This window comes from Bombus huntii, unplaced genomic scaffold, assembly GCF_024542735.1.
Source record: "Bombus huntii isolate Logan2020A unplaced genomic scaffold, iyBomHunt1.1 ctg00000087.1, whole genome shotgun sequence".
NCBI lineage: Eukaryota > Metazoa > Arthropoda > Insecta > Hymenoptera > Apidae > Bombus > Bombus huntii.
The window spans coordinates 64,326-91,150 of NW_026099342.1; the positions used below are offsets into that span (position 1 = coordinate 64,326).

At 37.6% G+C, this 26,825-nt stretch overlaps 1 long non-coding RNA gene across 3 annotated transcripts in view; it reads left to right on the forward strand.

Annotated features, from left to right (window-relative positions):
* The window catches only part of LOC126876632 (uncharacterized), a 42,824-nt gene extending 16,479 nt beyond the window's left edge, over window positions 1–26,345 (forward strand). The window contains exons 1-3 of one of the 3 annotated variants that reach the window (XR_007694390.1): window positions 10,268–11,259; window positions 11,333–13,693; window positions 26,269–26,345. This is a non-coding gene — a long non-coding RNA (uncharacterized LOC126876632). Of the gene's footprint in view, window positions 1–10,267; window positions 11,260–11,332; window positions 13,694–13,945; window positions 14,023–26,268 lie in introns of those variants that run through there. The other 2 variants (XR_007694389.1, XR_007694391.1) reach the window with 2 other exon arrangements.
* Window positions 26,346–26,825: the final 480 nt, after the last annotated feature.

Here is a 26,825-nt window from a genome sequence, read left to right on the forward strand (position 1 = left end):
TTCGGAAATTTTAGCGAAATAGAGCCGTCATTTCCTTCCCGTTGGAGATTTTTCGACGTTTAAGCACTCGTTGAACTCCATTTCACAGTGCTAATGCAATGCACAGCGCTTAAGCGTCGAAACAATCAAAATATCTCGCAAATCGCGAAGATTTCGAAAATTTTGAGGAAAAATAGCCGTCATTTCCTTCCCGTTGGAGATATTTCGACGTTTAAGCACTCGTTGAACTCCATTTCACAGTGCTAATGCAATGCACAACCATTTAAGCGTCGAAACAATCAAAATATCTCGCAAATCGCGAAGATTTCGAAAATTTTAGCGAAAAATAGCCGTCATTTCCTTCCCGTTGGAGATATTTCGACGTTTAAGCACTCGTTGAACTCCATTTCACAGTGCTAATGCAATGCACAACGTTTAAGCGTCGAAACAATCAAAATATCTCGCAAATCGCGAAGATTTCGAAAATTTTAGCGAAAAATAGCCGTCATTTCCTTCCCGTTGGAGATATTTCGACGTTTAAGCACTCGTTGAACTCCATTTCACAGTGCTAATGCAATGCACAACCATTTAAGCGTCGAAACAATCAAAATATCTCGCAAATCGCGAAGATTTCGAAAATTTTAGCGAAAAATAGCCGTCATTTCCTTCCCGTTGGAGATATTTCGACGTTTAAGCACTCGTTGAACTCCATTTCACAGTGCTAATGCAATGCACAACCATTTAAGCGTCGAAACAATCAAAATATCTCGCAAATCGCGAAGATTTCGAAAATTTCAGAGAAAAATAGCCGTCATTTGCTTCCCGTTGGAGATGTTTCGACGTTTAAGCACTCGTTGATCTCCATTTCACAGTGCTAATGCAATGCACCGCGTTTAAGCGTCGAAACTATCAAAATATCTCGCAAATCGCGAAGATTTCGAAAATTTTGAGGAAAAACAGCCGTCATTTCCTTCCCGTTGGAGATATTTCGACGTTTAAGCACTCGTTGAACTCCATTTCACAGTGCTAATGCAATGCACAGCGTTTAAGCGCCGAAACAATCAAAATATCTCGCAAATCGCGAAGATTTCTAAAATTTTGAGGAAAAACAACCGTCATATCCTTCCCGTTGGAGATATTTCGACGTTTAAGCACTCGTTGAACTCCATTTCACAGTGCTAATCCAATGCACAACAATTTAGGCGTCGAAAGAATCAAAATATCTCGCAAATCGCGAAGATTTCGAAAATTTTAGCGAAAAATAGCCGTCATTTCCATCCTGTTGGAGATATTTCGACGTTTAAGCACTCGTTGAACTCCATTTCACAGTGCTAATGCAATGCACAACCATTTAAGCGTCGAAACAATCAAAATATCTCGCAAATCGCGAAGATTTCGAAAATTTTGATGAAAAATAGCCGTCATTTCCTTCCCGTTGGAGATATTTCGACGTTTAAGCACTCGTTGAACTCCATTTCACAGTGCTAATGCAATGCACAGCGTTTAAGCGTCGAAACAATCAAAATATCTCGCAAATCGCGAAGATTTCGAAAATTTTGAGGAAAAACAACCGTCATATCCTTCCCGTTGGAGATATTTCGACGTTTAAGCACTCGTTGAACTCCATTTCACAGTGCTAATGCAATGCACAACCGTTTAAGCGTCGAAACAATCAAAGTATCTCGCAAATCGCTAAGATTTCGAAAATTTTGATGAAAAATAGCCGTCATTTCCTTCCCGTTGGAGATATTTCGACGTTTAAGCACTCGTTGAACTCCATTTCACAGTGCTAATGCAATGCACAACCGTTTAAGCGTCGAAACAATCAAAATATCTCGCAAATCGCGAAGATTTCGAAAATTTTAGCGAAAAATAGCCGTCATTTCCTTCCCGTTGGAGATATTTCGACGTTTAAGCACTCGTTGAACTCCATTTCACAGTGCTAATGCAACGCACAACCCTTTAAGCGTCGAAACAATCAAAATATCTCGCAAATCGCGAAGATTTCGAAAATTTTAGCGAAAAATAGCCGTCATTTCCTTCCCGTTGGAGATATTTCGACGTTTAAGCACTCGTTGAACTCCATTTCACAGTGCTAATGCAATCCTCAACCATTTAAGCGTCGAAACAATCAAAATATCTCGCAAATCGCGAAGATTTCGAAAATTTTGATGAAAAATAGCCGTCATTTCCTTCCCGTTGGAGATATTTCGACGTTTAAGCACTCGTTGAACTCCATTTCACAGTGCTCATGCAATGCACAGCGTTTAAGCGTCGAAACAATCAAAATATCTCGCAAATCGCGAAGATTTCGAAAATTTTGAGGAAAAACAACCGTCATTTCCTTCCCGTTGGAGATATTTCGACGTTTAAGCACTCGTTGAACTCCATTTCACAGTGCTAATGCAATGCACAAACAATTAAGCGTCGAAACAATCAAAATATCTCGCAAATCGCGAAGATTTCGAAAATTTTGAGGAAAAACAACCGTCATATCCTTCCCGTTGGAGATATTTCGACGTTTAAGCACTCGTTGAACTCCATTTCACAGTGCTAATCCAATGCACAACAATTTAGGCGTCGAAAGAATCAAAATATCTCGCAAATCGCGAAGATTTCGAAAATTTTAGCGAAAAATAGCCGTCATTTCCTTCCCGTTGGAGATATTTCGACGTTTAAGCACTCGTTGAACTCCATTTCACAGTGCTAATGCAACGCACAACCCTTTAAGCGTCGAAACAATCAAAATATCTCGCAAATCGCGAAGATTTCGAAAATTTTAGCGAAAAATAGCCGTCATTTCCTTCCCGTTGGAGATATTTCGACGTTTAAGCACTCGTTGAACTCCATTTCACAGTGCTAATGCAATGCACAACGTTTAAGCGTCGAAACAATCAAAATATCTCGCAAATCGCGAAGATTTCGAAAATTTTAGCGAAAAATAGCCGTCATTTCCTTCCCGTTGGAGATATTTCGACGTTTAAGCACTCGTTGAACTCCATTTCACAGTGCTAATGCAATGCACAACCATTTAAGCGTCGAAACAATCAAAATATCTCGCAAATCGCGAAGATTTCGAAAATTTTAGCGAAAAATAGCCGTCATTTCCTTCCCGTTGGAGATATTTCGACGTTTAAGCACTCGTTGAACTCCATTTCACAGTGCTAATGCAATGCACAACCATTTAAGCGTCGAAACAATCAAAATATCTCGCAAATCGCGAAGATTTCGAAAATTTCAGAGAAAAATAGCCGTCATTTGCTTCCCGTTGGAGATGTTTCGACGTTTAAGCACTCGTTGAACTCCATTTCACAGTGCTAATGCAATGCACAGCGTTTAAGCGTCGAAACTATCAAAATATCTCGCAAATCGCGAAGATTTCGAAAATTTTGAGGAAAAACAGCCGTCATTTCCTTCCCGTTGGAGATATTTCGACGTTTAAGCACTCGTTGAACTCCATTTCACAGTGCTAATGCAATGCACAGCGTTTAAGCGCCGAAACAATCAAAATATCTCGCAAATCGCGAAGATTTCTAAAATTTTGAGGAAAAACAACCATCATATCCTTCCCGTTGGAGATATTTCGACGTTTAAGCACTCGTTGAACTCCATTTCACAGTGCTAATCCAATGCACAACAATTTAGGCGTCGAAAGAATCAAAATATCTCGCAAATCGCGAAGATTTCGAAAATTTTAGCGAAAAATAGCCGTCATTTCCATCCTGTTGGAGATATTTCGACGTTTAAGCACTCGTTGAACTCCATTTCACAGTGCTAATGCAATGCACAACCATTTAAGCGTCGAAACAATCAAAATATCTCGCAAATCGCGAAGATTTCGAAAATTTTGATGAAAAATAGCCGTCATTTCCTTCCCGTTGGAGATATTTCGACGTTTAAGCACTCGTTGAACTCCATTTCACAGTGCTAATGCAATGCACAGCGTTTAAGCGTCGAAACAATCAAAATATCTCGCAAATCGCGAAGATTTCGAAAATTTTGAGGAAAAACAACCGTCATATCCTTCCCGTTGGAGATATTTCGACGTTTAAGCACTCGTTGAACTCCATTTCACAGTGCTAATGCAATGCACAACCGTTTAAGCGTCGAAACAATCAAAGTATCTCGCAAATCGCTAAGATTTCGAAAATTTTGATGAAAAATAGCCGTCATTTCCTTCCCGTTGGAGATATTTCGACGTTTAAGCACTCGTTGAACTCCATTTCACAGTGCTAATGCAATGCACAACCATTTAAGCGTCGAAACAATCAAAATATCTCGCAAATCGCGAAGATTTCGAAAATTTTAGCGAAAAATAGCCGTCATTTCCTTCCCGTTGGAGATATTTCGACGTTTAAGCACTCGTTGAACTCCATTTCACAGTGCTAATGCAACGCACAACCCTTTAAGCGTCGAAACAATCAAAATATCTCGCAAATCGCGAAGATTTCGAAAATTTTAGCGAAAAATAGCCGTCATTTCCTTCCCGTTGGAGATATTTCGACGTTTAAGCACTCGTTGAACTCCATTTCACAGTGCTAATGCAATCCTCAACCATTTAAGCGTCGAAACAATCAAAATATCTCGCAAATCGCGAAGATTTCGAAAATTTTGATGAAAAATAGCCGTCATTTCCTTCCCGTTGGAGATATTTCGACGTTTAAGCACTCGTTGAACTCCATTTCACAGTGCTAATGCAATGCACAGCGTTTAAGCGTCGAAACAATCAAAATATCTCGCAAATCGCGAATATTTCGAAAATTTTGGCGAAAAATAGCCGTCATTTCCTTCCCATTGGAGATATTTCGACGTTTAAGCACTCGTTGAACTCCATTTCACAGTGCTAATGCAATGCACAAACAATTAAGCGTCGAAACTGTCAAAATATCTCGCAAATCGCGAAGATTTCGAAAATTTTGAGGAAAAACAGCCGTCATTTCCTTCCCGTTGCAGATATTTCGACGTTTAAGCACTCGTTGAACTCCATTTCACAGTGCTCATGCAATGCACAGCGTTTAAGCGTCGAAACAATCAAAATATCTCGCAAATCGCGAAGATTTCGAAAATTTTGAGGAAAAACAACCGTCATTTCCTTCCCGTTGGAGATATTTCGACGTTTAAGCACTCGTTGAACTCCATTTCACAGTGCTAATGCAATGCACAAACAATTAAGCGTCGAAACAATCAAAATATCTCGCAAATCGCGAAGATTTCGAAAATTTTGAGGAAAAACAACCGTCATATCCTTCCCGTTGGAGATATTTCGACGTTTAAGCACTCGTTGAACTCCATTTCACAGTGCTAATCCAATGCACAACAATTTAGGCGTCGAAAGAATCAAAATATCTCGCAAATCGCGAAGATTTCGAAAATTTTAGCGAAAAATAGCCGTCATTTCCATCCTGTTGGAGATATTTCGACGTTTAAGCACTCGTTGAACTCCATTTCACAGTGCTAATGCAATGCACAACCATTTAAGCGTCGAAACAATCAAAATATCTCGCAAATCGCGTAGATTTCGAAAATTTTAGCGAAAAATAGCCGTCATTTCCTTCCCGTTGGAGATATTTCGACGTTTAAGCACTCGTTGAACTCCATTTCACAGTGCTAATGCAATCCTCAACCATTTAAGCGTCGAAACAATCAAAATATCTCGCAAATCGCGAAGATTTCGAAAATTTTGATGAAAAATAGCCGTCATTTCCTTCCCGTTGGAGATATTTCGACGTTTAAGCACTCGTTGAACTCCATTTCACAGTGCTAATGCAATGCACAGAGTTTAAGCGTCGAAACTATCAAAATATCTCGCAAATCGCGAATATTTCGAAAATTTTGAGGAAAAACAACCGTCATATCCTTCCCGTTGGAGATATTTCGACGTTTAAGCACTCGTTGAACTCCATTTCACAGTGCTAATGCAATGCACAACGTTTAAGCGTCGAAACAATCAAAATATCTCGCAAATCGCGAAGATTTCGAAAATTTTGATGAAAAATAGCCGTCATTTCCTTCCCGTTGGAGATATTTCGACGTTTAAGCACTCGTTGAACTCCATTTCACAGTGCTAATGCAATGCACAACCATTTAAGCGTCGAAACAATCAAAATATCTCGCAAATCGCGAAGATTTCGAAAATTTTAGCGAAAAATAGCCGTCATTTCCTTCCCGTTGGAGATATTTCGACGTTTAAGCACTCGTTGAACTCCATTTCACAGTGCTAATGCAATGCACAACCATTTAAGCGTCGAAACAATCAAAATATCTCGCAAATCGCGAAGATTTCGAAAATTTTAGCGAAAAATAGCCGTCATTTCCTTCCCGTTGGAGATATTTCGACGTTTAAGCACTCGTTGAACTCCATTTCACAGTGCTAATGCAATGCACAGCGTTTAAGCGTCGAAACAATCAAAATATCTCGCAAATCGCGAATATTTCGAAAATTTTGACGAAAAATAGCCGTCATTTCCTTCCCATTGGAGATATTTCGACGTTTAAGCACTCGTTGAACTCCATTTCACAGTGCTAATGCAATGCACAAACAATTAAGCGTCGAAACAATCAAAATATCTCGCAAATCGCGAAGATTTCGAAAATTTTAGCGAAAAATAGCCGTCATTTCCTTCCCGTTGGAGATATTTCGACGTTTAAGCACTCGTTGAACTCCATTTCACAGTGCTAATGCAATGCACAGCGTTTAAGCGTCGAAACTATCAAAATATCTCGCAAATCGCGAAGATTTCGAAAATTTTGAGGAAAAACAACCGTCATATCCTTCCCGTTGGAGATATTTCGACGTTTAAGCACTCGTTGAACTCCATTTCACAGTGCTAATGCAATGCACAGCGTTTAAGCGTCGAAACAATCAAAATATCTCGCAAATCGCGAAGATTTCGAAAATTTTGAGGAAAAACAACCGTCATATCCTTCCCGTTGGAGATATTTCGACGTTTAAGCACTCGTTGAACTCCATTTCACAGTGCTAATCCAATGCACAACAATTTAGGCGTCGAAAGAATCAAAATATCTCGCAAATCGCGAAGATTTCGAAAATTTTAGCGAAAAATAGCCGTCATTTCCATCCTGTTGGAGATATTTCGACGTTTAAGCACTCGTTGAACTCCATTTCACAGTGCTAATGCAATGCACAACCATTTAAGCGTCGAAACAATCAAAATATCTCGCAAATCGCGAAGATTTCGAAAATTTTAGCGAAAAATAGCCGTCATTTCCTTCCCGTTGGAGATATTTCGACGTTTAAGCACTCGTTGAACTCCATTTCACAGTGCTAATGCAATGCACAAACAATTAAGCGTCGAAACAATCAAAATATCTCGCAAATCGCGAAGATTTCGAAAATTTTAGCGAAAAATAGCCGTCATTTCCTTCCCGTTGGAGATATTTCGACGTTTAAGCACTCGTTGAACTCCATTTCACAGTGCTAATGCAATGCACAACCATTTAAGCGTCGAAACAAACAAAATATCTCGCAAATCGCGAAGATTTCGTAAATTTTGACGAAAAATAGCCGTCATTTCCTTCCCGTTGGAGATATTTCGACGTTTAAGCACTCGTTGAACTCCATTTCACAGTGCTAATGCAATGCACAACCATTTAAGCGTCGAAACAATCAAAATATCTCGCAAATCGCGAAGATTTCGTAAATTTTGACGAAAAATAGCCGTCATTTCCTTCCCGTTGGAGATATTTCGACGTTTAAGCACTCGTTGAACCCCATTTCACAGTGCTAATGCAATGCACAACCATTTAAGCGTCGAAACAATCAAAATATCTCGCAAATCGCGAAGATTTCGAAAATTTTAGCGAAAAATAGCCGTCATTTCCTTCCCGTTGGAGATATTTCGACGTTTAAGCACTCGTTGAACTCCATTTCACAGTGCTAATGCAATCCTCAACCATTTAAGCGTCGAAACAATCAAAATATCTCGCAAATCGCGAAGATTTCGTAAATTTTGACGAAAAATAGCCGTCATTTCCTTCCCGTTGGAGATATTTCGACGTTTAAGCACTCGTTGAACTCCATTTCACAGTGCTAATGCAATGCACAGCGTTTAAGCGTCGAAACAATCAAAATATCTCGCAAATCGCGAATATTTCGAAAATTTTGACGAAAAATAGCCGTCATTTCCTTCCCATTGGAGATATTTCGACGTTTAAGCACTCGTTGAACTCCATTTCACAGTGCTAATGCAATGCACAAACAATTAAGCGTCCAAACAATCAAAATATCTCGCAAATCGCGAGGATTTCGAAAATTTTGATGAAAAATAGACGTCATTTCCTTCCCGTTGGAGATATTTCGACGTTTAAGCACTCGTTGAACTCCATTTCACAGTGCTAATGCAATGCACAACCGTTTAAGCGTCGAAACAATCAAAATATCTCGCAAATCGCGAAGATTTCGAAAATTTTGAGGAAAAACAACCGTCATATCCTTCCCGTTGGAGATATTTCGACGTTTAAGCACTCGTTGAACTCCATTTCACAGTGCTAACCCAATGCACAACAATTTAGGCGTCGAAAGAATCAAAATATCTCGCAAATCGCGAAGATTTCGAAAATTTTAGCGAAAAATAGCCGTCATTTCCATCCTGTTGGAGATATTTCGACGTTTAAGCACTCGTTGAACTCCATTTCACAGTGATAATGCAATGCACAACCATTTAAGCGTCGAAACAATCAAAATATTTCGCAAATCGCGAAGATTTCGAAAATTTTGATGAAAAATAGCCGTCATTTCCTTCCCGTTGGAGATATTTCGACGTTTAAGCACTCGTTGAACTCCATTTCACAGTGCTAATGCAATGCACAGCGTTTAAGCGTCGAAACAATCAAAATATCTCGCAAATCGCGAATATTTCGAAAATTTTGACGAAAAATAGCCGTCATTTCCTTCCCATTGGAGATATTTCGACGTTTAAGCACTCGTTGAACTCCATTTCACAGTGCTAATGCAATGCACAAACAATTAAGCGTCGAAACAATCAAAATATCTCGCAAATCGCGAAGATTTCGAAAATTTTAGCGAAAAATAGCCGTCATTTCCTTCCCGTTGGAGATATTTCGACGTTTAAGCACTCGTTGAACTCCATTTCACAGTGCTAATGCAATGCACAGCGTTTAAGCGTCGAAACTATCAAAATATCTCGCAAATCGCGAAGATTTCGAAAATTTTGAGGAAAAACAACCGTCATATCCTTCCCGTTGGAGATATTTCGACGTTTAAGCACTCGTTGAACTCCATTTCACAGTGCTAATGCAATGCACAGCGTTTAAGCGTCGAAACAATCAAAATATCTCGCAAATCGCGAAGATTTCGAAAATTTTAGCGAAAAATAGCCGTCATTTCCTTCCCGTTGGAGATATTTCGACGTTTAAGCACTCGTTGAACTCCATTTCACAGTGCTAATGCAATGCACAACCATTTAAGCGTCGAAACAAACAAAATATCTCGCAAATCGCGAAGATTTCGTAAATTTTGACGAAAAATAGCCGTCATTTCCTTCCCGTTGGAGATATTTCGACGTTTAAGCACTCGTTGAACTCCATTTCACAGTGCTAATGCAATGCACAACCATTTAAGCGTCGAAACAATCAAAATATCTCGCAAATCGCGAAGATTTCGAAAATTTTAGCGAAAAATAGCCGTCATTTCCTTCCCGTTGGAGATATTTCGACGTTTAAGCACTCGTTGAACTCCATTTCACAGTGCTAATGCAATGCGCAACCGTTTAAGCGTCGAAACAAGCAAAATATCTCGCAAGTCGCGAAGATTTCGTCGATTTTGACGAAAAATAGCCGTCATTTCCTTCCCGTTGGAGATATTTCGACGTTTAAGCACTCGTTGAACTCCATTTCACAGTGCTAATGCAATGCACTACCGTTTAGGCGTCGAAACAAGCAAATATTACGTATTAATTTGTTTGTTTAAATCGATCAAATATAAAGTTAAATTTTACTGAAAAAAATTTTTTTTTATAGTTTGAGTTTTGAATTTAATCGGAAGGGAAATAAATTGAAATGATATTATTGTGTATTTAATACTGATTTAGATTTCTAATTAATACGGTAGTTGCTGCCACCAGATGTAGTCTAAGGACTATTTCAAAATATTTTATTTTTATTATTTTCTTTTACGTTTAATGGGTAGCGTTAACTGACGCCTAATGCAACTGGTAAACGAATTCCATTTTTCGGCTAACCTGCTATGCGCAGGGATGCTAGCACGGGAGAGGATTAAAGCTGGGTACAATAAATATTTTTGCTCGTTGAACAGATTTTCTATTTGAATGTAAAATTGCTTAGGTTATTATATATATATATTTTATTAGCTGGATATATATATTTTAGTGTTGCTGGATTAGATAGGGATGTGAGATTTTTGTTGTTTTATATAAATTTATCTTTACGTTTGTTTAAAGTTAAACAATGATTCTATTCTCAAAACCCTTCACGGAAATAAGACGAGATTGATGATAGGAAGTTCTGGTTTGATTCTCGAAATTATCAGAGAAGACGAAATTTTAAAAAATTTATTTTCTTACCTTGAGGAGAAGGTGCTGTCGGGTGCCATTACTCCAGCTGCTCAGGTGATCGTCGAAGTTTGTTGGGTTTATTATTTAATCTCGAATATAGTTTTCTATCAACCTTTACTTTATTTAGCTATTTCGATACAGATTGAATAACTCGCTAACTGAATTAATACAGCAATGGGGACTTAAAATTCTTCTTTTATTTAATCGCGACTCTCTTGTCTTTACCGAAAAAACTAAAAGACCCCGAAACGCAAAATACTTATACAAATCTTTGAATGCAATAATGAGCGAACGGCAATAACAATGATCACTATAATGATGAACCAAGATTAAAGCCCACGCTCTATGTTGCTACGCTTATTTATAATGCCATCCCCACGGGATGGTGGTCCACTGGGGGTATGCTTCCGTGGGAATCAGGATGTTGCAGTTTGAATTTCTTGAAATCGTACGTGAGAGAATGCGGGTTCCATGCGTCGACTTAGTTCCTATCAGTCCTGTGCTTCTGCTGAGCTAGCATCTAGGAGGCTCGAAGCATTCCATGCTGATCTAGTCCTTCCCGCGAGAATCTTCCACGTGCTGTACCGTGGGAATTATCTGTGTTTCTTCGGTGCGTGCAAGGGTTGGCGGCCGCAGCATCATTATCACTTCGATGCTCGCTCGGGCAACACGCGCGACATCCGCTGCTCTCCCGCTACAAGGACCTCCTTCTTTGAGTTATTTTTGCGTAAGTTTGGATATTCGCATATTATGGTTGTTTTTGAGATTTTAATGTTTTTCCCCTTTTGTTGTTCCTCTAGGCTTTGGTGATCGACGTTCGGACAATGTTTGCGGAGGCATTTCCATCAGAGGTTTCTTATTATATTATTTTTAGATGTATTTTGTTTTTATGTACGAAATATATATATATATATATATATTTCTATGTATCTATTATACGTTTGTTAAATATATTTAATTTTATATTTCCCCCTTTTTAATTAATTATATATATTTTTACATTTGCATTTGACAGTGTAGTCGCTCATAGAGTCTATTAAAGAAAATTGTTAACAATATGCTTTCATGATTTGTTTCTCGCGCCTGTTTTCCATTAATCCCTAATATTCCTGTCGCCATGATGCGTGTAAATCCAACATGGCTGCTCATAAATGTCATCAGTAAAGTTTTAGTAACGGGTCTTTAGTTTTGTTTGATATCGAAGTAATTTTTCGTCTGTCGCTCGTTTTTCCTTATTCTACCGCAATTAGATCATTTATTTATTAATATTGTTTTAAAGTGACAATAGTATAGCTCGTGTGAATATACGTATATACATATATGTTTATGTTGTGTGTTACTTCAATATGGTTAATGTTTTGTAATTCTTCGATTGCGCTATTTATTGTTTTGAGTAGTTTATTTTATAGAGTATTCGATAATATAAAACATATGTACTCACACATACATACATATATATATATATATACGTATTTATATGTATATTTCTCTCGCCCGTGTAGTGTGCATACGAAATGAAATGTTAATTATTTATTTTATATTAATTTCTTTTAATAAGATAGAACACGCACACGCACACATATATATGTATATATTTCTGGCAAGGTGATTTTCATTTAGATTCTTTAGTGATATAGTGTTGTGTACTTGAGGTTATGTGTCAATCATTTGATTTCATATATATATATATATATATATCTTGTATTGTGACAACATAGTATTGAAGGTTTTGTTTCTAGATTATTGTGCGTTTAATGTGTGTTTACATATTTGTGTTTGATGGTAGAATTTCTGTACCCAATTCCTCAAGTCGTTGCGCTGTTAATTGTTTTGAGCGTTTGGGCTATCGACAGGTTGTCGCTTAGTCCCAAGTGTTGCGTTGTATGTTCTATAGTAGTTTTAGTTTAGAAAATAGATTATTTATATGTTTATGTAGAGACATGCATGTTTCGTAATGTAGTTCTTATTTTATAATTCTTTACCGGAATGCAGGCTAGTTTTAAGTATGTATCTTAGATTATCGATTTGAATCAATAATGTAGAAAGAGCATACATTAATAGTAGTTTAGTTTAGAATATAATTTATATATTTATATATAGACATGCATGCTTCGTAATGTAGTTCTTATTTTATAATTCTTTACCGGAATGTAGACTAGTTTTAAGTATGTATCTGTTTGATAGAATGAGCACACATATATATATGTTTAATACAATATTGTATGTTTTATGTATTCGTTAGACTATTAGTTTTTGACTTCGTATATACTTATATTTCATAAATTATTAATATAGTATTGGAAGCACTGTCTCTAATATTTACTAGTTTATTACATGTCTAGCATATATGTTTATACTTATATGTAACTCTCCAAGTTGATTGATTAAAATATATTTATATATACATGTATTTCTGGCGTTTCAATTATTTCCCCTTTTGTAGTTATTCTTATTTCCCGGTTTATTTGTTTGGTTCGTAACTCGTTCAATCCATTAGCTGGTTTTATCTATTTTATTTTATACTGGTTGGATTTATTAGTCGCCCTCGTTTTGTTAATCCTTCCTTTAGTTTCGTAGCGCCGTGTGTTCGTTCGTGCATTCAAATCCTTATTCGCGCGTTTTGTATAGAATAGTTTACTTGTTCATGTTACGGCGCGTGCGGAGCACGGGACGTGACACCCCCACCCTTGGAGTTCAAATTTACAAAGGAAATTTGACTGATGGCGTCACTGAGTTCGCTCAAGGCGGATGTAGATGTCGTTGGTTGATGAGTGACTACCGGTGTTATGGTCCATCATCCCAGGATGTTTACTGTTCCAGGGACGATTGTTTTTCCTGTCGCTCCTCTGGCCAATGTGTTTAAGACTGCAATATTTCTGCCGGGAACATGACGTGGTCCCGTAGTGCGTCCAGGTCCTCTTGGGTATATATTCCGCTCATGGTCACCGACGATGGTGCTGAATATCGCCACGTTTGGCGCACGTCCGGGCGGAATTTGTGTGGTGCGATTCCCTTGCCAAACGGATAGCTCCGAGTAGCATTTTGTTGTATGTCGTACTTTTACTTGTACCGGAATGTATTTGACTATATGGACCGCTTCTCCTGCGATCAAATCCATGTGTCCTGGGTTTTGGTTATGGTGTATGCAAATTCGTCGGGCGGTAAGTTTGCCAAGCTTAAAGCGTTCTCTATTAGTTTCTTCTGTGTGGTGTATCTTTGTGTCAGTGTATCATGGTATAATGTTTTCGTTTCTCGAGTTTATCAGAAATAGGAATAACCTTTTATAGAAAAAGAAAATTTTATATTTATATATATTATATTTTTTTTCTTTCCTTTTTTTTTCTTCTTTTTTTTTCTTCTTCCCCCTTTTTTTGTTTTTTTTTTTTATTGTTAAAACCTTTGTTTTATTTTAGGTTTTACGTACTTGTTATCAGTGAAAATAAATATTATGAATACTACTTGGATTGTAACTATATACATATATGCGTACAAAATCCACTTCTACATGTTAGATATAATAATATAACAATACTACGTAGATTAATACACAATAAAATATCCTTTTACTCCGGTTATATTTATTACTAACTCTCAATTAATCTATCTTAATTATTTTCTAACCACTTTCTATATTTATCAGCTATTTTATTTCTTTTTGTTAATCTGCGAAATCCATGCATGTACACTTCCTTGTATGGTGATTGATTGTTCACGAGGTAAGTTGCACTTTCACTGTTTTCGTTATTCGTTGAACTAACACGTTTTACATTCAAACAGTAATTGGAACACTCGTAATAAACTTCTTTTCTTTTTCCAAGTTTCCGCTATCTGTGTCATTCGACGAACACTGCCACGCCTCCACAGCACCGTTATAACATTTAGCGATGCTGCTCTTTGCATTGAGGCAATTGAAGTTAATTCGTTCGTTTATTTTCAGCTGGTACATGGTGTCCCGCAAGCAGGGAGCCATATCATATTTTGCATGTAGACCTTCTTGTTTGATGATTACTTGTTTACAAGGTAACTTTCACTTCCCCTCTTTTAATTATTTATTGAATCGACACGTTGTATATTCAAACAATAATTGGAGTACACATAATAATTTTCCCTTTTTCTTTTTAGGTTTTCGCTATCTGTATTATTCGACGGACAGTGTTACACCTCCTTTTGATTTATCCATAATATAGTTATAACATTTAGTAACCTTGTATTTTGCACTGAGACAATTGAAACTAATTTATTCACTTATTTTAGGTAGCTGTCATACATTGTGTTCCACGAACAACGATCCATAACCTATACTTGCACGTACACTTTCTTGTATGTTGATCACTTGTTCACAAGGTAACTTTCACTTTCACTAGTTAATTGTTCATTAAGTTAACACGTTTTATATTTAAGCAATAATTGAAACACGTATAATAATTTTCCTTTTTCCTTTTAGGTGTTCGATATCTGTATTATTCGACGAACAGCACTATAACATATACTACCGCACTACGTTGCCCACTGAAATCGCTTTATTCATTGCTTATTTCGATTATGCGCTAGTTTTAACTTGTTTAAATGCACCGTTCGCGGAATCCCTTTTACTTCGATCTTGACGTTTTGGTTCTGCAAGATTTCTAGCACTTTGTATGGTCCAGTATATTGATCGGAGAATTTTCCTTTACTGGGTTCTTTTAGTAAATATATCGAATCTCCTATTTTAAAATCTTGGGGGTTGATTCGTCGGTCGTAATATTCTTTTGATCTTAGTTTGGATTTTATCAAATTTTCTCTCGCCATTCGTTGTACGGTGTTAATTTTATCGAACAGATCTTCGAGATATTCTGCGTAAGTTGGTTCCATGTTCTCTTCGATTATTACTTCACCAGTAGGTTCTCTGGCTAGATGTCCAAAAACTAATTCGTGCGGGGAGAATTTCGTTCCTTCGTGTACAGAGGTATTATAGGAAAACATAGCTAATTCTACCCATTCGTCCCAATTTTTGGAATTTTCAATGTATAATTTGAGATATTCTATCAGCACGTGGTGAGATCTTTCGATTGAACCGTTACTTTGTGGATGATATGCCGTCGTGGTATATTGTTTGATGCGGAATCTCTTTGCTACTTTCTTCATTAGTGAGGATGTAAAGTTCGTTCCTTGATCAGTGAGAATAGCTCTCGGTGACCCGAAACGACAAATAAATCGCTTTACAAAAACGTCCGCTAAGATAGGCCGAGAGGCTGAAGAGATTCCTCCTAGTGGAATCCCAATTGAGTATTTTGTTAATAAGTCTTGGATAGTTAATATATATTCGTTTCCCTTTTGGGTTTTTGGTAATGGACCTATAATATCCATACTAACCTTATCGAACGCTTTACCTGGTGTGTCTGTAAGTACCATTGGTTGCTTTGCTTTTATTCTTGTGAGTTTCTTCAATTGACATTCCTTACATGTTCTTACGTAATCTTGAATTTCCTTTTTCATATTTTCCCAATAGTAATGTTGTCGTATTCTTTGATAAGTTTTTGTTATTCCTTTGTGTCCTGCTACGCTTGATTCATGTTTTTCTCGTATTATGTTGTTCCGCGCTTCCACAGATGGGGTAATTACTTCCCCAGTGCAAATGGTGATGGTTAAGGTTTTTTCCATAAATATTTCCTTTAATTTTCTGATTGTATATCGCCAGGGTATTGTTTCTCATTTACTGCGTCTAATAGAGATCTTAGCGAGTTTAATAAATTTTCTGGTGTTATTGGAATATTTCTATTTTCCTTTATCGGTAGGAATACAATGTATTTTCCAGAATCGTAATTCAATCTTGCTTTTTCTAACATTAAATCTTCATAACGAGGTAACTTTCCCGTTTCCTTCATTTCTAAGGCTCCTTTATCTATCGGATTGCCATGTATATCTATAAATACTACTTTATGGTCATTTACTCTCGCAATTGAGTCTCGGGTTTCTGAAATTCTTAGTTCCGCAATTATCGTAGGTCTCGTGTCCTTTTCTCGTTGTTGAATTAATTCTGGAATTACAGTGGAGGTCTCTTTTTCGCTTGTTGTATCCGTGCCTTCTTTTTCTCGATTGGTTATTTCTCTATCTGTACTTACATCGATTTCTGCTAATGCTTGGTCTAAATATTTTATGGGGGTTTCTTCTATTGTAAAATGTTTTCGGGTAAAACCCTTTCCTTGATTTTTAGAATCACTGGATTGAGGCAAGACGTGTGGTTTAGCTTCGAATATGGGAGAGTCTTCGGTTGACGTATCTATTTCGAATCTTTTTGAGACAGGATAGCGAATCGGTGAGACTTCCTCTCTCTTTCTGATTGGTAAACAAACTTCCGGAGGTTTCCTAGATAATGCGTCTGCGTTTCCGTTCGCCCTGCCTTCTTTGTATACAATATCAAATTCGAAGTCCGATAACTTTAATTTCCATTTCCAAATTCTTGAAGTAGGATCTTTGATAGAATGCATCCACGCTAAAGGTTTATGATCGGTTACGATGGTAAACTTTCTTCCGTAAAGATACGGTCGGAAGTGCATTGCGCTGTAAACAATTGCCAGACACTCCTTTTCTATGGTAGAGTAGTTTCGTTCGGCGGGATTTAATAGCCTTGAGGCATACGCAATCGGCAAATCCTTTCCGATTGGCCCTTGACTCAGTACACCGCTTATTGCATATCCTGATGCGTCTGTAGTAAGGTTAAAGGGTTTAGAAAAGTCTGGATATTGCAGGATGGGTTTCGTCACTAACGCTGTCTTTAAATTATTGAATGCGTTTTCTTGATTTTCTGTCCATTTAAAGGGAGTATCTTTCTTTAATAGTTGTGTCAATGGTTTCGCGACCTTGGGGAAATCGGGTATAAATCTTCTGTAATATCCTGCTAGTCCCAGAAATCGTTTGATATTTTTCGCCCTCTTTGGTCGTGGAAATTTTGATACGGCTTCGACTTTCTTTGGGTCGGGTTTCACGCCATCCTCACTAATTATATGTCCTAAATAATTCACCTCGTGTCGTAAAAATTCGCACTTATCAGGTTGTAATCGTAATTTAGCTTTCCTCAGTCTTTCCATTAATTTATTAAATTTAATTTCGCGTTCTTGGAGAGACGTGGAATAAATCACTATGTCATCCAGATAGACGAATAGTTCTATTCCTTGCAGACCAGATAATATTGAATTCATCAAACTTTGAAATGTTGCTGGGGCATCTTTTAATCCAAAGGGCATTCTTTTGAATTGAAAATGCCCGTATGGTGTCGAAAATGCAGTTTTGTGGGCATCTTCCTGTGACATACGGATCTGGTGAAAGCCCGATGCCAAGTCAAACGTGGAAAAATATTTTGCACTTCCTAATTGATCCAATATTTCTGTAATGTTGGGTAGTGGGAAGGCATCGCCAATCGTTTTATCGTTCAATTTTCTATAATCGATGACTAATCTCCAGCGCTTATTTCCTTGCGAATCGGGTTTTTGAGCACAATCCATAACGGGGAGTTATATGGAGATATTGATGGTTCCACTACGTCCGTATCTAGTAGTTCTTGGACCTGTCGATTTATTTCTTCTCGATGTATTGGTGGATATCGATACTGTTTAGTATTGATGGGTATATTATCCGTTGTAATTATCCTATGTTCCAGAACTTCGGTTGCTTCCAATGTATCTCCTGGAATATGAAACCTATCTTGATTATTACGAATCAATTTTTTAGCATTTTCCTTTTCTTCTTCGTTCAAATGTTCGAGTCGTAGTAACTCATTTATTTTATCGTATCTACTTTCCTCCGATCTTAGAACTGTATTGCACGCTGTCCTAGGAAGCGGGGTGGGGGGCGGGGGGGATTTTCAAATTCTTTAATTACCATCGTTGGTGTTGTAAATACGTAATCTCTCGAAGTAGTATTTATTACTCTTATGTAACCTTTTCCTTTATGATTCCTCACAACTGCATTACCAAAATAGATTCCCTTGTTCGGCTCGATTCTTGGAATAAATCCCTCTTTTATCTCTGGATTAGCGATATTAACTGAACACGTTATTGAACTTCGCTTCGGTATAATTATTTTTTCTTTACTATCGAAGGGAATATAAATATTTCCCCATCTGATATGTTTTCCCTCGTAATCTAAACGAGCCTTACAACCTGCAAAAAATTCGGATCCTAGGATTCCGTCTTGATCGATTAGCAATGAATCATCGACTATGATGAAAACCAACCGGATGGCCCGCAACCTGTATTACCGTCTGCCCTAGGGAGACCAGGCTCGTTGCCGTAATTCCTCGCACTTCGATTGATTCCTTTTCGTCGATGATGGCTGAATCGAGTAAAGCAGGTTTCTTGATAATGTTGATTTCCGATCCAGAGTCTAATAATAAACTCGTCTTAGTCTTTAGATCTGGGGAAACTATTCGTGCAGTTGGGTTCGTTGGGGAATCGTTAAATTTTATTGAAATAATTCGGAGAGGTCGCCTTCCGAATCTGAATTCAACTCCTGATGATTTTCCTTCGCCGGTTGCTTGTGCTTCACTCTTTTCCTTTTGCCTTGAGATTCTGGATTCTCTGTCTGTGACCTCGTTTGATTGTGGGATGACTCCCCCACAATATTTAGTGGTTGTTCGTTCGATCTTATGGTCGGCATTGCGTTCGCTCTGTCTCTCGTTATGGGTGGTGGAGTCGATCTCGCGGGGGTGGCTGTCCTTGTTCTGTTTGTTGCCGTCGGCGCCGGTCGCCTGGTTGCCGCCTGTACTCTTGGGCGATTCGGCGTATCGTTCCTTCGTGGCTCGCCCCATTCTCCCGAAGGACGTGTTTGGTTTCCCGATGGTCTCGAAGCATAGGGTACGATTAATCCGGCATCTACTCGGGCTTTAAATTTGTAACAGTCTTTCACTAGATGCCCGGGTTTTTTGCAATAGTTACACGTGATATTTTGTCTTGTAGAATTCAAAAAATTCTGCGATGGAGGTAGCGATCTTCGATCTTGGCGGTTGTTCCTGATATTGTTGTTAGTGTTCGAAGGATGTGCGTTGTCGCGTCTATAATAGTTCGAGGGTGTCGGTCGTTGGGGTCGCGTTCTATCGGTTATTTGTTTCAATTCGTGTGTTGCTTTGACGGCTTGACGATACGCATCTTCTAAAGTATGGTACCCTGCTATTTTTACTCGCACATATACCTCGTTCGGAAGTCCTTTAACGAAAGCTTCTTTCGTTTCCCAATCTATAGTATCTTGGATATCGGGGGATATGATGCCGTAGTCGCCTCTTTCTCCGTCCATTATTGCCAATCTAAGATTTCTAACGCGATCCATATAATCTAATATGTCTTCCCCGGGTCGTTGAAATATCGTTCCTAATTCCCCTTTATATTCGTTAAGAGATTTCTTTGGGCCGAATAGATCCTTCAATTTGTTTCCGAAATCGTTTAGACTCGTTAATTCTGTGTCTTCGATGGCGAGGAGCGCGTGTCCACGGAGCTTATTTACTAACAATTTTACCAATTGAGGTTCTTGATATCTGGAAATCATATTTCGCGCGCGCTCACAAGCTCTTAAAAAGTGGAATACCGATGGTCGATATCCGTCAAACACTGGCACCGATTCGATCGCATCTTTTAGCTTAATTGGCTGGGTATGTCCACTCGGCTGGACCGTCTCTTGTTGCGTTGTCGGCGGCGATACGGGTGTTTTAGGTTCTTGTTTTGTTTTAAGTTCGAATAAGCCGCTTTGTAATTCGGCGAGTTTTGCACTCATATCGCGAAAGTTCGCATCCCATGCTTTAAGCTTTTCCGACAATGTCAAAACCATTTCTTCGTCCAACGATTCCACTACACTCGCCATTGTTTCTTAAATATTTGTTAAATATATATATTAATCAAGATAGACTAACTAAATATTAACGACAAGACATAACTGACCTCGGTGCGAAGGAATAAAGTTATGCTACACGAAATAACTGGTAACACAATACACAAAACATTAACTAAATTAAACGAGACTTACATAAATGCAAGTCACGTATAATCAAAACAATGACTATTGAAATTCGGTAACAATACAATCCATGCTATCACATTAAAGTAGCACACGGTATTGACACACAAAATATCATGAAACACAAAACAATATTACAAAACACTACTGAATAAAATTATAGTGATTAACAATTAATTAGTTATTTCAACAACACGTTACTGTTGACATTAAACCAACGCCATACCAAAGAGACACGCGAGCGACCATGTTGAAAAATTTGTCGCGCGCACATACAAATAACAGCCAATGCAATACAATACAGCATCATAATAGGAATGTTAGGTACTAATAAAAAAAAAAAAAAAAAAAAACAAGGAAAAGGGGGAGAGAGTTAAGGAAAATATATATAATAAATAACAACTAACATAATTATAACATATTATATATATTATATTATATACAGGGATACAGTATTCGTACAAAGGAACAGATCCAAACGAAAATTATATATATAAAAAAAAATAAATAATATATATATGTAATATCGTGATATAATATATTTACAAGGAATGGATGATACAGATGTTAATCGGACAGAAAAAGACGATTGTTGTTCAACCTGAACTATTCACACCAAACGTACAGAAAACAGCACAACTAAATAATTAGATAACGACTCGACTTTCACAAAATGCAATCAACACTCTCTCGGCAACGCCACTCGCAAACTCTGTTTGTTGATTCCTTTTCTCCCGTCCCTTGGCAACCGCTCGTGGCCAAGATCACGTAGGTCTCCTCTTTCCAAAACTACGCGATCAAAAACAAACGCCTCGGCTCTCGCGACATTCCACGCGGATCACCCGCCAACTCCCAGGCCTCTCACTCACGATACTACATATATACATTAACTATTTTTATATGTGTGTACAGAACTGATGGCGAACTCATCAACCATTTTCTGAACGACGGATGGAACAACATGAATAGCAATTCACACAGTGGAACTGTAAAGTATTTGTACGAAACCAAATACTGATGCTATCCACCTGTAAACAAACAATATTTATAACTATGCATATAATTTTCACTTATGTTCACCACTATATATATATATATATATATATATATATATATATATACTCGAAGACAAGGTACATTTGTGATATTTATTCCTATTGATGATATATACTTATATATTTATAACAATAAAACAAATCTCATTTATACTACTTACCAATACGTACGCATATATGTATGTCGGATCACGATTCGAATTTTGGGCGCGCGACGACTCTTCGTGTGGACTAGCCATCGTTTCACAAAGCCGAGATTTTATTTACACGTATATACAGGTCTATCACTAAGCTTAACAAATAATAAGTACAACTAATAATCAGTCTAACAAACACTAAGCCTAATGAATAATACGATCTACGAATAATTAAATTAAATAATACTATTAGCAATGTTTGAGTTCAAACGAATCCACGGTCACCGGGATAACTCCTTACTAAGCGAAACTAACTTAGACGCAAATGCGATCGTCGAAAATGCTCGATGTATCACTCTCCAAGGCAATCGCAAGAATGCCAGCCTCGTGGTGATTTTTCTCCCTGTACGATTGCATTTTGTTTTCTATACCCGTTTGGAAGCATCGAGAAGGTTCCAAACGCCGTTGCTAGGCACACTCGTTGGAAGCATCGAGAAAGTTCCAAACGCCGTTGCTAGGCAGTTTCTGCCTGGAGTTTTGATTACTAATACAATGTATGTCCCATTGCATCGGCACCTCCGAGGCAACATCACACGTGGCTAGGCCCGCTCTCGAGGCCGCATGCCGCCACAACCACATTTCTCGGAAAACACATACAACCACTCCAGACCTCCGTTAGATAAAACATCCATCCCGTGACCGTGGCTACGTTCAGCGACCGATTGTCACCTCGAACCCAATCTCGCTTATTACAAATCTTAAGCAATTACAACTATAATAAAATCTAGGCTAAGGTACTAGAGGATGTTCCCAAAATTTCCAAGGAAAGGCTTCGGCTTTCCTTTCATCTCCGACATGTATATAATTACAAGCCAAGTAGTATTCATAATATTTATTTTCACTGATAACAAGTACGTAAAACCTAAAATAAATCAAAGGTTTTAACAATAAAAAAAAACAAAAAAAAAAGAAAGAAAAAGGGGAAGAAGAAAAATAAAGAAGAAAAAAAAGGAAAGAAAAAAAATATAATATTGTTAGGGAAGTGATACATTTACACTGTACATGAGAGTGTGTGTGTAAGGGCCAGAGGGCGTCAAGGCTTAGTGGAGACAAAAGACTGTTGCCAGATGTTAGCAGAATCTAGGATAGTCGGTTGGCGACCAGCGTGCGTGCAAGACGTTCTTCAGAGAGTAATATAGATGTATAACTGTTGTGTGGGAAATATAGGCAATAATTTGTATTCCCAAATCCTCGAATTTCCTTAACAAATATATATAAATATAAAATTTTCTTTTTCTATAAAAGGTTATTACTATTTCTGATAAACTCGAGAAATGAAAACATTATACCATGATACACTGACACAAAGATACACCACACAGAAGAAACTAACAGAGAACGCTTTAAGCTTGGCAAACTTACCGCCCGACGAATTTGCATACACCATAACCAAAACCCAGGACACATGGCTCTGATCGCAGGAGAAGCGATCCATATAGTCAAATGCATTCCGGTACAAGTAAAGGTACGACATACAACAAAATGCTACTCGGAACTACCCGTTTGGCAAAGGAATCGCACCACAGGAACTCCACCCGGACGTGCGCCAAACGTGGCGATATTCAGCACCATCGTCGTTGGCCACGAGCGGAAGCCACGTCATGTTCCCGGCAGAAAATCTGCAGTCTCGAACGCATTGGCGAGAGGAGCAACAGGAAAAACAATCGTCCCTGGAACAGTAAACATCCTGGGAATGATGGACAAAACACATTAACGACAATAGCGAAAAATACCGTATCAAGCTTATGGACTGGTTTTATGGAATTTGGAACTGTCAGTGCAGCAATATTTGGAATACTCGCAATATTTAAACTAATCAAAACAATAATAGATATAGCCGCACACGGATACCAGTTACGTGAAACTTACGAATGTGGAATCGCCCTATTAGGAGCAATATGCGGCTCAGTCACCCACCCGCTACGATACCTCAAAAGAAGACGAAATATCGATGATCAAACAGCACAACCTCAAGGGATATCGATAACACCGGTAGTCACTCAACTACCAACGACATCTACGTCCGCCTTGAGCGAACTCAGAGATACCATCAGTCAAATTTCCTTTGGAAATTTGAACTTCAAGGGCGGGGGTGTCACGTCCCGCGCTCCGCACACGCCGTAACAAGAACAAGAAAACCATTCTATACAAAACACGCGAATAAGGATTTGAATGCACAAACGAACACACGGCACTACGAAACGAAAGGAAGGATTAACAAAACGAGGGCGATTAACGGATCCAACCAATAAACAAAATACATATACACACAATTCAAAATAAACCAGGAAATAAGAATAACTACAAAAGGGGAAAATAATTGAAACGCCAGGAATATATATATATATATATATATATATATATATATATATATATATATATATATATATATATATATATATATATATATATATATATATATATATATATATATATATATATATATGTGTGCGCGTATGTTTTATATTATCGAATACTCTATAAAATAAACTACTCAAAACAATAAATAACGCAATCGAAGAATTACAAAACATTATATATATATATATATATATATATATATATATATATATATATATATATATACGTATTCATATGCATATTTCTCTTGGCAGTGTAGTATTCATACGAAATGAAATGTCAATTATTTATTTATCCTTTACCGGAATGTAGGCTAGTTTTAAGTATGTACCTTAGATTATCGATTTGATAGAATTCGCACACATATATATATTTCTGACAATGTAACCTTCATTTCTTTAATAATACAATATTGTATGTTTTATGTATTCGTTAAACTATTAGTTTTTGACTTCATGTATACTTTTATTTCATAAATTGATAATATTGTATTTATTGCATAGTATTGGAAGCACTGTCTCTAATATTTACTAGGTTATTACATGTTCGGCATATATGTTTATACTTATATGTAACTGTCCAAATTGATTGATTGAAATATATTTATATATATATATATGCGTCTAAAAAATTTATTGTAGCTGTGTATGTGGACGACATCCTCGTGTTTGGGACGAATGAGTGGATTGAGATATTCAAAACTAGGATTAAGGACAAATTAGATGTTAGAATGCTAGGCGTAGACACTCAATTTCTGTCCATCCACCTGAGTAAGCCAAACAGCACCACTGTAGTATTCGATCAATCTGTACAGATAGGTCAAATGCTGGATCTGTTTGACATTACTCGTGAGGTTGGGGTGGTGGGAGTGTCGACACCGCTAGCTAGAGAATGCGAGGCTGGTTTTGATATTGAACGTGATGAGCCTCTCGACAGTAAATTATATGAACAAGCTGTGGGGCACATAATGTATGTAGCTACTGTAAGTCGTCCTGATGTTGCGTGTGCAATAGGGAAACTAAGCCAAAGATGCGCGAATCCGACTGTATCCGATTGGAAAGCAGCGAAGCGGGTATTCAGATATTTACTAAAGACCAAAGACTTGAAGTTAGTATACCAAAGGACCGGGCAACCTCTGAAGGTGTTTTGCGACTCGGATTTTGCGGGTTGTACGGTAGACAGGAAATCCAGGAGCGGGTATATGTTCATACTCGCTGGTGGTGCGATATCCTGGCTATCCAAAAAACAACCGATTATAGCTCAATCGACGTGCGAAGCGGAATTTGTGGCAATGCAGGAAGCAGCAAGGGAAACAGTGTGGATTTCTTTACTGTTAAAGGAATTGGGTCAACTGTCATATTGCCATCGCCCCTGCAAGATATTCTGCGATAATATCGGAGCTATTTCATGGTCAAAGGACGAAATAGTTGCTGAGAGTTCTAAGCACGTCCAAGTGCGCTACTTTTACGTTAAGAACTGCGTATCGAGGGGGATACTAGATTATACTTATGTACCTAGTCCTGAGAATGTGGCTGACATTCTCACCAAAGGCCTAACTAGGATTAAGACCCAGCAATTTACCAAAGCTATGGGGCTTGTAGAAACTAGCGATCAAAGGGGAGTGTTGAGAAATGTTAAGTTGGTATGATCGCTGCTTACTAGAAGCTAAGTTGGTACGACTTCTAACGACGCTCTTTTGTCTTAGAAGTCGACCACGTTGTTCTATTGACTTGGAGATTCCTGTGTGGTAAGACGTGTTATAAGACTGAAATATATTGGAGAAAACGAATCTAAGTGAATCGTTATTTTATAAACCCAAAACCTTATTAAATAACAATCAAAGCCATGTGTCCTGGGTTTTGGTTATGGTGTATGCAAATTCGTCGGGCGGTAAGTTTGCCAAGCTTAAAGCGTTCTCTATTAGTTTCTTCTGTGTGGTGTATCTTTGTGTCAGTGTATCATGGTATAATGTTTTCGTTTCTCGAGTTTATCAGAAATAGGAATAACCTTTTATAGAAAAAGAAAATTTTATATTTATATATATTATATTTTTTTTCTTTCCTTTTTTTTTTCTTCTTTTTTTTTCTTCTTCCCCCTTTTTTTTGTTTTTTTTTTATTGTTAAAACCTTTGTTTTATTTTAGGTTTTACGTACTTGTTATCAGTGAAAATAAATATTATGAATACTACTTGGATTGTAACTATATACATATATGCGTACAAAATCCACTTCTACATGTTAGATATAATAATATAACAATACTACGTAGATTAATACACAATAAAATATCCTTTTACTCCGGTTATATTTATTACTAACTCTCAATTAATCTATCTTAATTATTTTCTAACCACTTTCTATATTTATCAGCTATTTTATTTCTTTTTGTTAATCTGCGAAATCCATGCATGTACACTTCCTTGTATGGTGATTGATTGTTCACGAGGTAAGTTGCACTTTCACTGTTTTCGTTATTCGTTGAACTAACACGTTTTACATTCAAACAGTAATTGGAACACTCGTAATAAACTTCTTTTCTTTTTCCAAGTTTCCGCTATCTGTGTCATTCGACGAACACTGCCACGCCTCCACAGCACCGTTATAACATTTAGCGATGCTGCTCTTTGCATTAAGGCAATTGAAGTTAATTCGTTCGTTTATTTTCAGCTGGTACATGGTGTCCCGCAAGCAGGGAGCCAT